This window comes from Pomacea canaliculata, linkage group LG13, assembly GCF_003073045.1.
Source record: "Pomacea canaliculata isolate SZHN2017 linkage group LG13, ASM307304v1, whole genome shotgun sequence".
Classification (NCBI taxonomy): domain Eukaryota; kingdom Metazoa; phylum Mollusca; class Gastropoda; order Architaenioglossa; family Ampullariidae; genus Pomacea; species Pomacea canaliculata.
The window spans coordinates 22258534-22271833 of NC_037602.1; the positions used below are offsets into that span (position 1 = coordinate 22258534).

The following is a 13300-nucleotide window of genomic DNA, read 5'->3' on the forward strand; positions in this document are numbered from 1 at the left end:
TGATTTCTGTATTCACCAATATTTACCACAGTGGTACCCTGACAGTGTGCTAGTCGTGTTCCAGTCGGCACTAGCTATGTGTACCCTTAAAAAAGGTCGAATACTTCAGTCTGTGTGATTGGACAGCAAATAGCAAATACCTCAGTCATGTAGGTAACTGTGGGGTCAATTAGAACATTGGTAAATGACAGGAAGCAGATCAAGGTCCCAGTATGGCAGAGGGGATGGTGGTGGTCCCCTTCACCTGACGCAATGGTGACAGTGACAGTGACACTAGTGAATGTAAAGTGGTCCACCAGCTTGACAGTGACACTGATGAAGGTAAAGTGGTCCACCAGCATGACAGTGACACTGATCAATGTAAAGTGGTCCACCAGCTTGACAGTGACACTGATGAAGGTAAAGTGGTCCACCAGCGTGACAGTGACACTAGTGAATGTAAAGTGGTCCACCATCATGACAGTGACAGTGATCAATGTAAAGTGGTCCACCAGCAACACAAATACAACGAATCAGCGCCGGTCAACAGTAATATTTCCATCCTTCTGCAAGGACAAGGCCAGCCTGCACCCCCACAATGGTGTTGTCGACAGTTGACAGTCGGGTATTGAAGACTGACCTTACTTCTCCATATTCCCCAAGTCACGTGTCCAAGACTTTCACCATTTCTGCTCGATATTTGTGACAGCCAAACGTTTCACAGAGAGAGAACCTTAAAAAGCTTTTTCCTGCAGCTTGCTGGGGCCAGGGATTCAGTGCTTTATGCAGATGGAATAAATATAATTTATTGAGGTTGGTGATACCTCGCGAAGTACAATGATGATGATCGTCAGTCAAGTTGTTTATTGTGATTACAATGGCGGCTTGCACAATGAACAGATTGAAACCACCAAAACTTGTAAAATGACCCGCTGTAGTTTTATGAATGTGACAGCTAGATGACATGAGAGCTATCCTCCTGACCACACCACACTGTCTTACAGTCCGGCATGCAACACTGTACTGTCAGCTGTACAGACAGGTATGGCAGCCCACATAGTGTCTGACATCGTGCCTGCAGACGTTTCCTTCACAAGAAATGTATTGATCATCTGTCTCCCAGTGTGGAACAGCTGCTCTGGTTACCTGTGAAGCAGATGGTCTGACAATTGTTCAAACCGTCACCATGATGACAGCTTCCCTTGTACTTGTGACCCTCCCCTTTCAGTCTCAGACCCTCCTTGTAGCCTGAGGTCAAACTCTTGTCCATCGTCATCTCACCTTTGGTGTAAGGTGTGTTCATCGTCTGTCGTCATCTCACCTTTGGTGGAAGGTGTGTTCATCGTCCGTCGTCATCTCACCTTCAGTGTAAGGTGTGTTCAGTGTCAGGATGGAAGGTGTGGAGTTCGTGTCCACGTATGTTCGCCAGGCCAACTTGCTGTCTGTCAGCAGCAACTGCTTTCTGCAAAGCTTGTGGCTAAAGTTTGATGATTGTGTTGTGTGCTGTCCTTGGTGCTCTTGTGTTACCTTTGAGCCTGTGTGGGAATATACAGTATGCTACACTTAATTTATTCATTATTATAGCCATAGCGCATGATAATATCGAATATGAAACATTCAACAATAAATTGTCAACTATAGTTATCTGAAATGACAGCATTGATCATGATAACGATCTGGCACAACATTCAACACTAGAGCTCTGCGCCACTGACAACATTCAAGAGTATAGCTATCCAAACCGACAAGACTCAGCATCATAGCTATCAGGACAGACATCATCGTACATCATCAGGACAGACAGCATCGTACACTGTCAGGACAGACATCATCGTACATCATCAGGACAGACAGCATTATCGTACATTATCAGGACAGACATCATCATCGTACATTATCAGCAAGGACAACATCATCGCCCATTATCAGAACAGACATCATCATCGTACATCGTCAGGACAGACAGCATCGTACACTGTTAGGACAGACAACAGTCTAGCTCAGCGGTTCTCAACCTTTTACTTGTGACGCCTCCCCTGACGAACACCGGTACGTCCACGACCCCCTTAGCCAGCTAGGTTGGTGGAGGAGGGGGGGAGCCTTAGCTAAGCTCGAACGCCGCGTCGAGGAAATCAACAACGGAAGAACAAAGTTCGCATCTGCAAGAAGTATAACTGTTAATAAAATTTTACTAAAGCAAACTCTGCGGTGCTAATAAATATTATTTTATTGGACACTCACTTTGATTAATGAGAAGGTTGAGCCTGCTTGCTGTTGCATAGAGAAGCGAACCTGTGTGCGATGTTCGTACCCACTGCTATTCGCAGCTCAGCCTCTGCGTCCACACGATTTCTGTATTTCGACTTCAGTGCTGCCAATGCTGAAAATCCTTGCTCACACATATACGAAGCTGAAAATGGCAGAAGAACTTTCATTGCTTTCTCAGAAAGCACCGTTGAAGCTAATCAATAATTTTGATATGTCCGATAAATGCCATTAGCAGCAGCCATCGGTCCTTCTTAAGCCCCCACCCCGCACTGTCTGGTCACGGCCTTCTGTCAGGGACCTAGAGTACTAGGACTGAGCACGTGCGAGGGCGAAAGGGTGTGAATGATGGACGTTTACTGAATGCGTGCCTTTTAGATGTTTTTTTTTAAAAAAAGAGAGAGGTGTGACTGGAGAGGGAGAGGGGAGTCAGCGATGAGAGATTGGGGGAGAGAGAGGGCAAAAGGCGAGAGGAGGGAGATTGGAGGCTTAATTGTTGAGAGGGGGATTGTGTTTTGAGTTTTGGAAGTGAGAAGTCACTGCATGTCGAGACAGTGTACTTGAATAGGGAGAAGAGATTTGGAGTTTGATCGCCCTCACCACTCGGTTACACAATGTAAACTAATTTCACTAATACCAGTATAAGAAACTTTTTAAAAATGACCACCTTCGCGCCCCCCTTGTAGGCACGTCGCGCCCCCACAGGTTGAGAACCGCTGGTCCAGCTGTTAGCAGACAACATTTATCAGGACATCCACCCACACAACATTCACCGTCTGGTATAGGCCATGGAATGCCAGGTGGACAGTACACACAGACGTGTAGAAACTCATCTGTTGTATCCGGTAGATGACCAGACTTCTGTCATCGCTCGTCGACCTTATCATTCACCGTACGCTGGTTGATAACTGCCTTCTGAAGCTGCTGTCATCCAGCAAATGTGAGACAGGACGGCAACAGGGATTCAATGAACGACAGTAATAATTAGGAATTTTAATATTTGTACTTGTTTAATATTTGTACCTGGTGGTTGTCATTGGTACTGATGGTGGTACTTGCATGTTTGCATACAGCAGTTAGTCATTTCCTGACGGTCGCCACACCGGAAGCGAACTCTCGGTCGTTGGAAGGTGGAGGAGAACAGTTGTAGATGTGATTGCAGACAGGGAATTGCAGGGACAATCGTGGAGGCTGTAATTGCTGTGTCAACATTTGGAATGTGTTCACCTTGCGCGGATATCCAGGTAAAAATGAGTTGCGAAACGCTGGAGGCAAGTGTGTCAAGAGAGAGAGAGAGGGAGGTATCGACTGTGGTCTCCATGCCAGGTTGTCTACCCCTGGCTTCTGGAGTGGATGGCGCTATCGAGTTGCAAGTAAATGTTAACTGCTCGTACCGCAGTCTAAGCCGCTTTCTTAACAAATAATTGTTAGCTGCAGCAGCAGGAGCTCAGCCTCGCGCGGCGTGAGGTACCGCCTTTCTTGCCGCGCGGCATACTTTGTTGTCTTGCGGTATCTGCCAGTTGCCGCGCGGCGTGCCCTGCAAATACTCACCAGTCCCTCCGCTGAGGTTCGATATTCAATTCCCGTGGAAAAAGAGTTCCAGACTTGTGGTGCTTCTGCACTGACTGGCGATTTGAAGTGATGTCTGTGGGCTGATGAGGCGTTAACCTCGTTCTCCTCTCCAGCCACCACCCGACGTCCTTGACCCTCCTGCTGGTCACCTTTCGCCAGCTGACGTCATCGGGAGGCTGTCAGCCAACAGCTATGATCTGACCCCTGCCCTCTGCTTCTGAAAATCTTAGTCCTTATAGTACAGCGAACTACACATCAGTGTAACAGCAGCAGGTAATCCAGTGACGTGACGGCAGTAGAGGGCCAGGCGTACGTCACAGCAACAGGTTGTTGGCTCATACGTCACGGGAGTGGCTGGGTGATGGACTCCTACATCAAGCTAGAGAGGGAGCCACTCACACTTGGGGCAGTAGAACCGTCAAAACAAGACCACAAGATGACCAACTGCTCATCGACCGACGACTGCGCTGATGTCGTCTGCAGGACGAGAAGAAAGGAGATGGCAATCACTGGAGTGTTCACTACTTCTGTCCACTGAAAACAGCTTCACAGCTCGCTTCATGACCGGTGTAGTGGCGACTGCAGAGCACAAGATGTCGTGTTGGACAAAGTTAAACTAACCAGCTGGCCTCTTGAGTCAGACCAACAGACAAGCATGCAGACAGACAGCCGGACAGTAGAACATACTAGTAGGTGTTGCTGTGTCCCTACAGCTGAATAGGTATTACTCTGTCGTCACACGATGAAAGCATCGCTGTCCTCACAAACCCTCTATTACTCTGTCCTCGCCACTACTGTCCCCCTCTACAGCTGTCTACACTGTCCGTGTGTTTATTTGCCGAGGATGCTAGTGTCCGCGTGCAGAGTCCATTTGTTAATGAGGAGCGCGAGACATGACAGGTGGCAGGCAGTCGCAGCATGTCTCAGCCCCATACACCAGCTGTAAGGTGTCAGGACAGTGACATCATGCATGACACCCAGCTGTCAGTAAAGCCAGGTTTGTCTCCAGCAATCGCCTCCATCTTTTGTTGATTGATGTGCGCTTCTACCTGCCCTCACCTCCATCACCTCCCTCCCCTCTCCGCAGGAAGCGGAAGACGCGGTCGATAAGGTAACGAGGGTAGCGAGCCGCCCAGCAAGCCAGCCGGCCAGAACCACTGTCTCCACCTGGCGGCAGCCAGTCCTTGTCTCCTTTTCACCTTAGGAAACGGGTTTACTGGTGGATAACTCGTGTGACAAACTGTCTGGTGAGTAGCTTGACGTGACGTCACTTTGTGTAGCTGGGTGTGTGTTAGTCTTGTGAGTAGCTTGACGTGACGTCACTTTGTGTAGCTGGGTGTGTGTTAGTCTAAGGACAGGCTGTATCAACACATGCGCACCTCACATTGACATATATGTCATGCATAATCCCATAACACTCTATACAAGGTGTTCAGTATTCGTTTGTCGAGGTGTAGCTGGTGTCATTATCGCGACTGTCTCTTCAAGATGACAGTTGTCCTGTCACGATTCCGACACCTTAGCAAGCCTTAGCACATGCTAGTAAGAATTAGCACATGCTAGTAAGAACTAGTACACCATAGCAAGCCCTAGTAGACTGTAGCAAGCCTTAGCTAGTCCATCTTCTCTACTTTGCCATCCTCGTCATTAAAACAGTTTCTTCTCCGTGTCTACTCTTGCTAGCAGGTGCCTGAGCTTAGTGTCTACAATGGTTATATAGACGTGTGCTACAGTCTGTCCTGTCTATGATGATTATACAGACGGGTGGCACTGTCTTTGTGTCTATAATGACTATAGAGGTGTGTATATAGACTATATACATGAGATGTCTACAACAATGACATAGACGTGTAGTACTATCATGATTGTGTCTACATAAGCATGTGTTGTCTACGTCAACTTACACTCCTCCATTCCCCTGTGGGTGTAGACAATAGTCACTACACAAGACAGGAAGCAGACTAGTCAGTGCACAGGACAGTCATGTGACAAATGTCAAGTTTCCGCCAAGATCTTGTAGATAAGACACTTGACACAAGTCTTTCACAAATCCTGTTTCCCTCCGCATGGTGTTGCCAGGGTGCCCCACACAGGCAGGAATGGAGGATTCAGGTAATTCTAAAGATATTTCTGGATATTGCAAACCTCTTGCAAGCATGGCTGGCTGGCAGACAGGACAGAATCATTCAGAAATCAAGACAAATGATGGGAGGCAGGGTTGCAGTTTCACTTTGCTTTATTTTGATAACAATGACAGTTTGTGTACAATCGGATACAAACATGTTCATTGTGGTCACACTTTCAAGGCAAAAATAAGAGAAGGTTCCATGTGTGGAGACTACAAACATACTGAGTGATGGAGTATTGTGTACGAGGTAAACATATCAACTATTGTGTATGCCAGATGTCAAACAGCTAAACATCAACAACGAGCTACCACGTGACACAAATGTGGCGGAGAAATTATTATACTCACCTTTCTGTTCAGACACAATCTTCTACATCTCAATCGTGGGTAGATGTTCTTAGACTAGACCTAATCCTCCTGTCTATAGTGTGCTAGTCTACCTGTGCTTATGTCAGTGAACCTGCATTTGTCAGCGCCAGACAGACAGACAGACAGACACGTTCTTGAAACTTCTAGGTTACATTTGTGACAGCATTTCATCCACAGGACAGTACAGTCCACTCTACACACATCTCACCACACTCTACAGGAGGCATTACAATCCACTCTACACACATCTCATCACACTCTACAGGAGTCCTCTCTACACAAAACATCTCATCACACTCTACAGGAGACATTATAATCCACTCTACACACATCTTACCACACTCTACAGAAGGCATTACAATCCACTCTACAAGTCCCAGCCATATCTTTGTCATCAAAGTATCCCAGAAGGCCCTGGAAGTGAGAAAGGTTCAAGATAAACTGTTTGACCTGCTAGTGTCAGCTGACACTGACTGTCACTCACTGTGACTACGGAAGCAGCTAAAGGTCAAAGCCATTCATTCGTGTCCTGTCCAACTGTGGGGAGACAACTTTTGTGGAGAACTTGTGGCCAAGGGAGAGCACTATGCTGGGTGCTGTGTGAAATGTGTGAAGTGCGAGTGTCCAGTGAGGTCGCGGTGGATGTGACTAGCTGTGCTTTGCTGCATTTGTGTCTGGTGCCATTGTGTGCTGCCACTCTCCGGCTTTACAAAACATTTTTTGCTGCCAGCCGTTTGTTTTCTTTGCGACCTTATCTTCTTTGTTGCCATTGACAGCAGCCATTAGGTTGACATTCCTTCTAATCACATCCACCCTCCACCAACACACACACAGGACATGTTAGGACACATCGCACACTGCATGTATTGAACACAGACACGCGCACACACACATAAACATACAGGAGAGAGAGAAGAGAGAAGGGACAGTGCAGTAAGGTCTTCTTTGTTGCCATTGACAGCAGCCATTAGGTTGACATTCCCTTCTAATCACATCCACCCCTCCACCAGCACACACACACACGGTGCTACCACACAGTCATGTCTGGACACATCGCACACTGCATGTATTGCACACACACACACACACACGCGCACACACACACATAAACATACAGGAGAGAGGGAAGAGAGGAGGGACAGTGCAGTAAGGTCTTCTCCCTGCAGACTACACACGAGGTGTGGACACGGGGAGGTGGACAGCGAGACAAACGCAAAGATAAGCGAAGACGTTTTTAAAGATCAAACGGCCCACAGGTACACAAGGAGACAGACAGACCAACAGATAGTCCGGTCATGAACATGTGTTGTGTGCTGCAGCTTGACCAGCTGTATGTGTCACTGACCAGCTGTACGCTGCAGTGTGGCAGCTGTATGTGTCGCCTCACCAGCTGCACGTGACACAAACTGTACGCTGCAGTGTGGCAGCTGTATGTGTCACTGACCAGCTGTATGTGTCACTGACCAGCTGCACTTGACACACGCCGCACACTGCAGCGTGACCAGCTGCATGTCACTGACCAGCTGTTGTGTCGCCTCACCAGCTGCACGTGACCTGAGGTCTGGAGGGTGTGGAAGGCTCTTTGGGTGCGAGGACATACTCCTGAAATAATGGAAAGTGTGAAGACTGCTCTAACAGGCGGCACTTGTTGTCCCCTTTGTCATCGCAGACAGAAGGTTCTAGAAGGGAATGAAAGGATAAAGAAAGCAGAACAAGACAAGGGTTCTCAGGTCACGTGATATTCCCGGGCTCGGCATTGCGCTGTGCATTCAGTGGTACGGCCAGTCTGAGCTTTTGTCATCTAAAACTGTCCGGTGTAACTGTCAAATATACAAACAACAAACCAACTCTTTATTCTTCGTCTCCTCTACTTACAGAAGTTCTCTGTGCTACAGCGCTTCAGATGGACTGAACTGTGGAGGAGCGAGGGGAGGTGGCTGACATGGAGGTATTGTGTAGCAAGAGCTGTACCGAGTGTGAAGGATGCTATCCAGCGCAGGTCAGCCAGGACCACGACATCCTCCCACTGGCTAAGACGGGAATAAAAACTTCAAACATTTGCTCTCATAGGTTCGCTGGCGCATGCAGCACTTACCACAAGATCAGGAAACGAAGTTTTGACATCGATAACATCGATAATGGCAGTGGTGTACACGAGGGGGGTGAGCGTGTAGCAGCATCCTCTGCCCCCACAACAGGTCATCGCATCTCTACACTATACATGTACACCGGCCTTTAGGGCAGGGACGGGAGGAGGACTGTCACCCAAGTCTTGTGGTTATTCACATCCTAGTGAGTTGTGAGCAGTCTCAGCTGGCACTGGAGACCCCACAGCTGTGTGTTGTGTAGAGCACAGCTTGTCAGGACATTGTTGTCGGCGTCTCCAGCTGTCCTCACACGATCACGTGACTGAAGCTGAGCATGAAGTGTGCAGACATCTTGTCATGTTCTGGCTCAGGGAAAACTCGCTGCATGGAACCTCTTCTCGATTAGTGTCATCTCCTTGCTGACACTGCCACCGTCACCAACATGACACTGACACTGCCACCGTCACCAACATGACACTGACACTGCCATTGTCACCATCACCGAAGCTGTCCAAACACCATGGCGACCCCTGTCATCAACATTGCCAGGGTGCGAGTTGTCTGAGTTGTGGTCGACTTTGTCCACGGAAAGACAGATTTAGGGGAGGTAAGTGTTTGGCACAAGCAGGTGCTCACGTGATTAGACAGCCAATGATCCGCCAATTGCCTGCCAGCCTCCACTCACCTGCTACCTGTCATCAGTCTTCATCGCAGCCTCCACTCGGCTCCCAACACAGGACTCGTCCGTGAGCACCGTACATCCTCCTCGTGCATGCGTGCAAGCTTGCGTGTGTGTGTGTGTTTGTCAGCATGTCTGTCTGTCTGTCTGTCTGTCTGTCCTCTGTGCGTGCGCATGTCTCTCTATGTCGGGATGTCGTAGAACATCGAGTAAACAATTGTCCTAATATGTGCAAAACATCCCTACCCGACGCACACCCGACGATAAAAACGACTTAAATGGCAACAACGATGTCGGCAGGAGGATGGGGGTAGAGGCAAGGGCGAGCACCGCCAGTCGTCAACTCGAGACGACGACATCACGCACCTCGCCAACGGCCGACGGCTGGGGTCATTACCGGCAATTCTCTCCCCCGTCGCCGTGGTACACTAGCACGTGATGGGGCAGACAACTGTTACAACCAGCACCTCCCTCACCATCAAGTCCTTCACTCTCTCTGGACACATTTATTCACACCATCAAGTCTTTCTCTCTCTCTTGACACATTTATTCCCCGGATGTAGAGATCATTATTCCCCCTCCTTGTAGCCACTCTGTTGTCAGTCATGACCCCGCCTTTGTGCCAAGACTGACCTGCTGTTTGTGACATCACAGTCACTTTATTTTGTCTGTTTTGTTTTTCAAACCTGTAAACGCGACGAAGCAAATTGCATTTTCAAATGTCACGTGCAGCTGTCGGTTGGTAGTTGGACTAGCTAACCGCCTCTAGCGTCTGGAGAGTTCGCTGGGGGAGGCGGAAACAGTCCTTACGTCAGAGACGTTACATCACGTGATGTCACTGACAATACTGTTCAGATCTCAAGATGTGCAGGTGGATCATATTGTAACATGAACAGTGTACGCTGTAATGAACGCTGTGATATGAACAGTGTACACATCAAGAGTGCAGTCACATGTGAACATAGTAAATGCACGCTTCATACATGAACACTGAACATTGTCACATGAACACTGGACATTGCCACGTGAAAGTATTTGCCTGCAATGTCCGAGTTCTACCTGAGGACTATGCAGTCTTCACCTGCGACTGTCACAGTACCTGAGGTTTGCTGTGTCATGGCAGTTAGCTGCTTAGTCAACAGAGCAGGTGAATAAAATGTTATGAGCCTGTGTGACGTCATAAGTGTACTTACACCTTTATGTTGTTACTGTCATTTTCTTCTCACTGTGTCACTGTGTGATGAACATCTACATCAAAATCTACAAATAGAAAATGTTCAGTCAGCTTCAGGCGATAGTCGCACCGCCATGTCCATCACCTGTGGTGACGTCACGAGTGGAATGCAGCTCCAGGCCGTTTCCGGTGAGTGACGGCACTTGGCTGTCAAAGGCTGAGTGGTCCTCGGGCAACAGCAGTTGGTTTCTAAAAATAACCTTCTTAGCCCTAATGTAAGGATGCTTAATAACTCTTTGCACTCATTTCGCACTTTGCCGGTGTAATGTTCAGGGTTGAGCAGCAGGTGACAACAGCTCACGACAACCTGCGACCTCGCCATTGGACAGAAATATGTTCTCCAGCTTGACCTCACGAACCCTGACCCAAGATGGACGCCGCTTTGAACTGAGAAACGTGGCTGGAGGAGTTGCGGATAAAATCAGGAAGAAAACACAAGCAGACATGGAGTAAGTCTGACGCAACATGTAACAGGCAGACGGGAAAGAAGGGAGAAATAAATGACAACTTGAAAAGACTGTAGTTGTAAGTATGGGGAGGAGGACAGCAGGACCCTCCACTAGGTCTCAAGACTTTGAAGATCGATGTCTGCCACGTTGCTGGGGAAAGTCCAACACCGCCGTTCACTGGGCTTCCTGTTGGTTTGTCTGTGTGAGTGTCAGAAGGTTGGTGGTGCAGGAGGTATACAAGGCTGAGAGCTGTGGTCAGTGCTTGTGTCGGTGTTGTGCCAGAGCTCAGCGGACATCAGGACACAGAACTGGCGGAAACACTTGTGTCAGTCTCCAGTGGATAATGTGCGAAATGCCAGTAAAATGACTGTGAAATAACTGTGAAATAACTGTGAAATGACTGTGAAATAATTGTGAAATAACTGTGAAATAATTGTGAAATAACTGTGAAATAACTGTGAACTAATTGTGAAATAACTGTGAAATAATTGTGAAATAACTGTGAAATAACTGTGAAATGACTGTGAAATAATTGTGAAATAACTGTGAAATAATTGTGAAATAACTGTGAAATGACTGTGAAATGACTGTGAAATAACTGAAGTAAACCCAGCACTACAAAATAACAACACGAAGTGACTTGACCACACTTGAGCCTGTGTGAGTGGAGGAGGCGTGAGTCCTGTTGACAACAACAATAACAATGCAATGGAGGCACCTTAATAAAACATTTACAAACATTTCACATTTTTCTAATCCGTTCATAAATGCATTTTAACTTTTTATCCAGAAAACGGAGGAAAAGTTACAGAATCGACATCCCAAATTTATCCAGAATCAATATTTAAAAAAATAAATTGAACTTTCTCTTACATTTGGTGGCAATCGTCATTCAACTTTGAGTTGTGAGGAGTGATGGGGGCGACGGAGGGAAGGGAGGATTCTGTGACGATGTGACGACCGACCTTGACATAGAAAAGTGGGAGTAAAGGTTTGTGTCTGTCTATCGAAACTTTGAAGTGCACTCCTCGTGTAGACTTGTGTCCAGTCGGGTGTCTAACGGGCTTCACTGGCTGTGAGCCTGGGTAGCAGCGGGGTAGAGGGAGAATGGAGGAGACAGGTCGGGTGGGTGTGTGGGGTGGGTGTTGGAGTGGGTGTGTGGGTGGGTGTGTGGGGTGGGTGTGTGGGGTGGGTGTGTGGGGTGGGTGTGTGGGGTGGGTGTGCGGGGTGGGTGTGCGGGGTGGGTGTGTGGGGTGGGCTGGGTCAGGTCACACTCGCCTCATTTGGTTTGCAAACACAGTGGCGGCTACTTCACACGATTATGGAGTCGGCCTGTCGCCGCCCAAATTGAATTTTGTGTCGACTGGGTGAAACAACTACAACATAAAGTATCGGCACTGATTGATTTCTGCAAACATCTCTCACACCAGTGGCAAGGCCGCCACTGTACAGGCTTGCTGCAAATGTAAGCCGACGATGCAGATGAATTAGTCTCGTTAACACGTAGAGACAGACACTTCAGGTTATTATTACTGTGTGAATATGTTGCTGATTGATACATTGCATAATCAGAACTAACACTAATTTGTAATTATCTTTGTGTGTGTGTGTGTGTGTGTGTGTGTTCTGTATGGATAGGCGTATACAGACAACTCTCACTGAATACACACACACAAACTGTATGGAGGGTTAGTTTGCCATAGGCTTTGAAATGACTGAAAAACATTGACAATTGACTACAGCTTGACCGTGACATCACACTAGTACAGCTGGACCGTGACATCACACTAGTACAGCTGGACCGTGACATCACACTAGTACAGCTGGACCGTGACATCACACTAGTACAGCTTGACCGTGACATCACACTAGTACATCTGACATCACACCAGTACAGCTTGACCGTGACATCATATTCATTTCTGAAGATGCCGAACACGAAATGGAAAGAGGGAAGAAGTAGAAACACAAACAGAAATAGAAAGAGGGAAGAAGTAGAACCACAAATGGTAGATGATGTGATGGGAGAAGTAGTGAAAGTTACAGCAGTCGTCATCATCGTCATCGTCGTACAACTGATGGAAGGATCAGATTCTCTCCCCTCTTTCCTCAGGCGGTCTTCCTTGACGTTTTCTTTCTTTTGAGTTACCTCCCCTGATTGTCTGTCCCACTGAGCTTCCAGTCAGTTTGAGGGCTGAGGTACAGGGATTGCAATAAAATGAATAAATGAACTTTTACACATTCTCCTTCTCTCTCTCTCTCACACTGAGAGGAGGAAAATAATGGATCTTTCGTCCGCCCCGCCCCGCCGTCATTTCCTCTGTGCCTGACATCAAGACCTCTGTCCACGAGGTGTTAATACCAGCAAACCCTTCAAGTGTCCTCGCGCCTCTGGTGTGGCTTCAGTGGCAGAGGTCGCCGTCACTGAGCGAATGAGCAGACGACAAGTGTGAACATGGCGAGAAGTCAGGTAACGTGGTCCACAAGCTTCACCCAGCCGTCTGACTCGCTCGACCAAAACTGAATGAGAATCTCGAC

The 13300-nt window shown here is 47.8% G+C and overlaps 1 protein-coding gene across 4 annotated transcripts in view; it reads left to right on the top strand.

The window, feature by feature from the left end:
* The window catches only part of LOC112554094 (C2 calcium-dependent domain-containing protein 4C-like), a 37343-nt gene that overhangs the window by 7484 nt on the left and 16559 nt on the right, over positions 1-13300 (top strand). Inside the window, exon 1 of one of the 4 annotated variants that reach the window (XM_025221697.1) lies at positions 4954-5063. The exons of 2 other annotated variants lie outside the window; for them this stretch is intronic. The gene's annotated coding sequence lies outside the window, so the exon portion shown is untranslated. Of the gene's footprint in view, positions 1-4953; positions 5064-13300 lie in introns of those variants that run through there. One more of the 4 variants, XM_025221698.1, reaches the window with a different exon arrangement.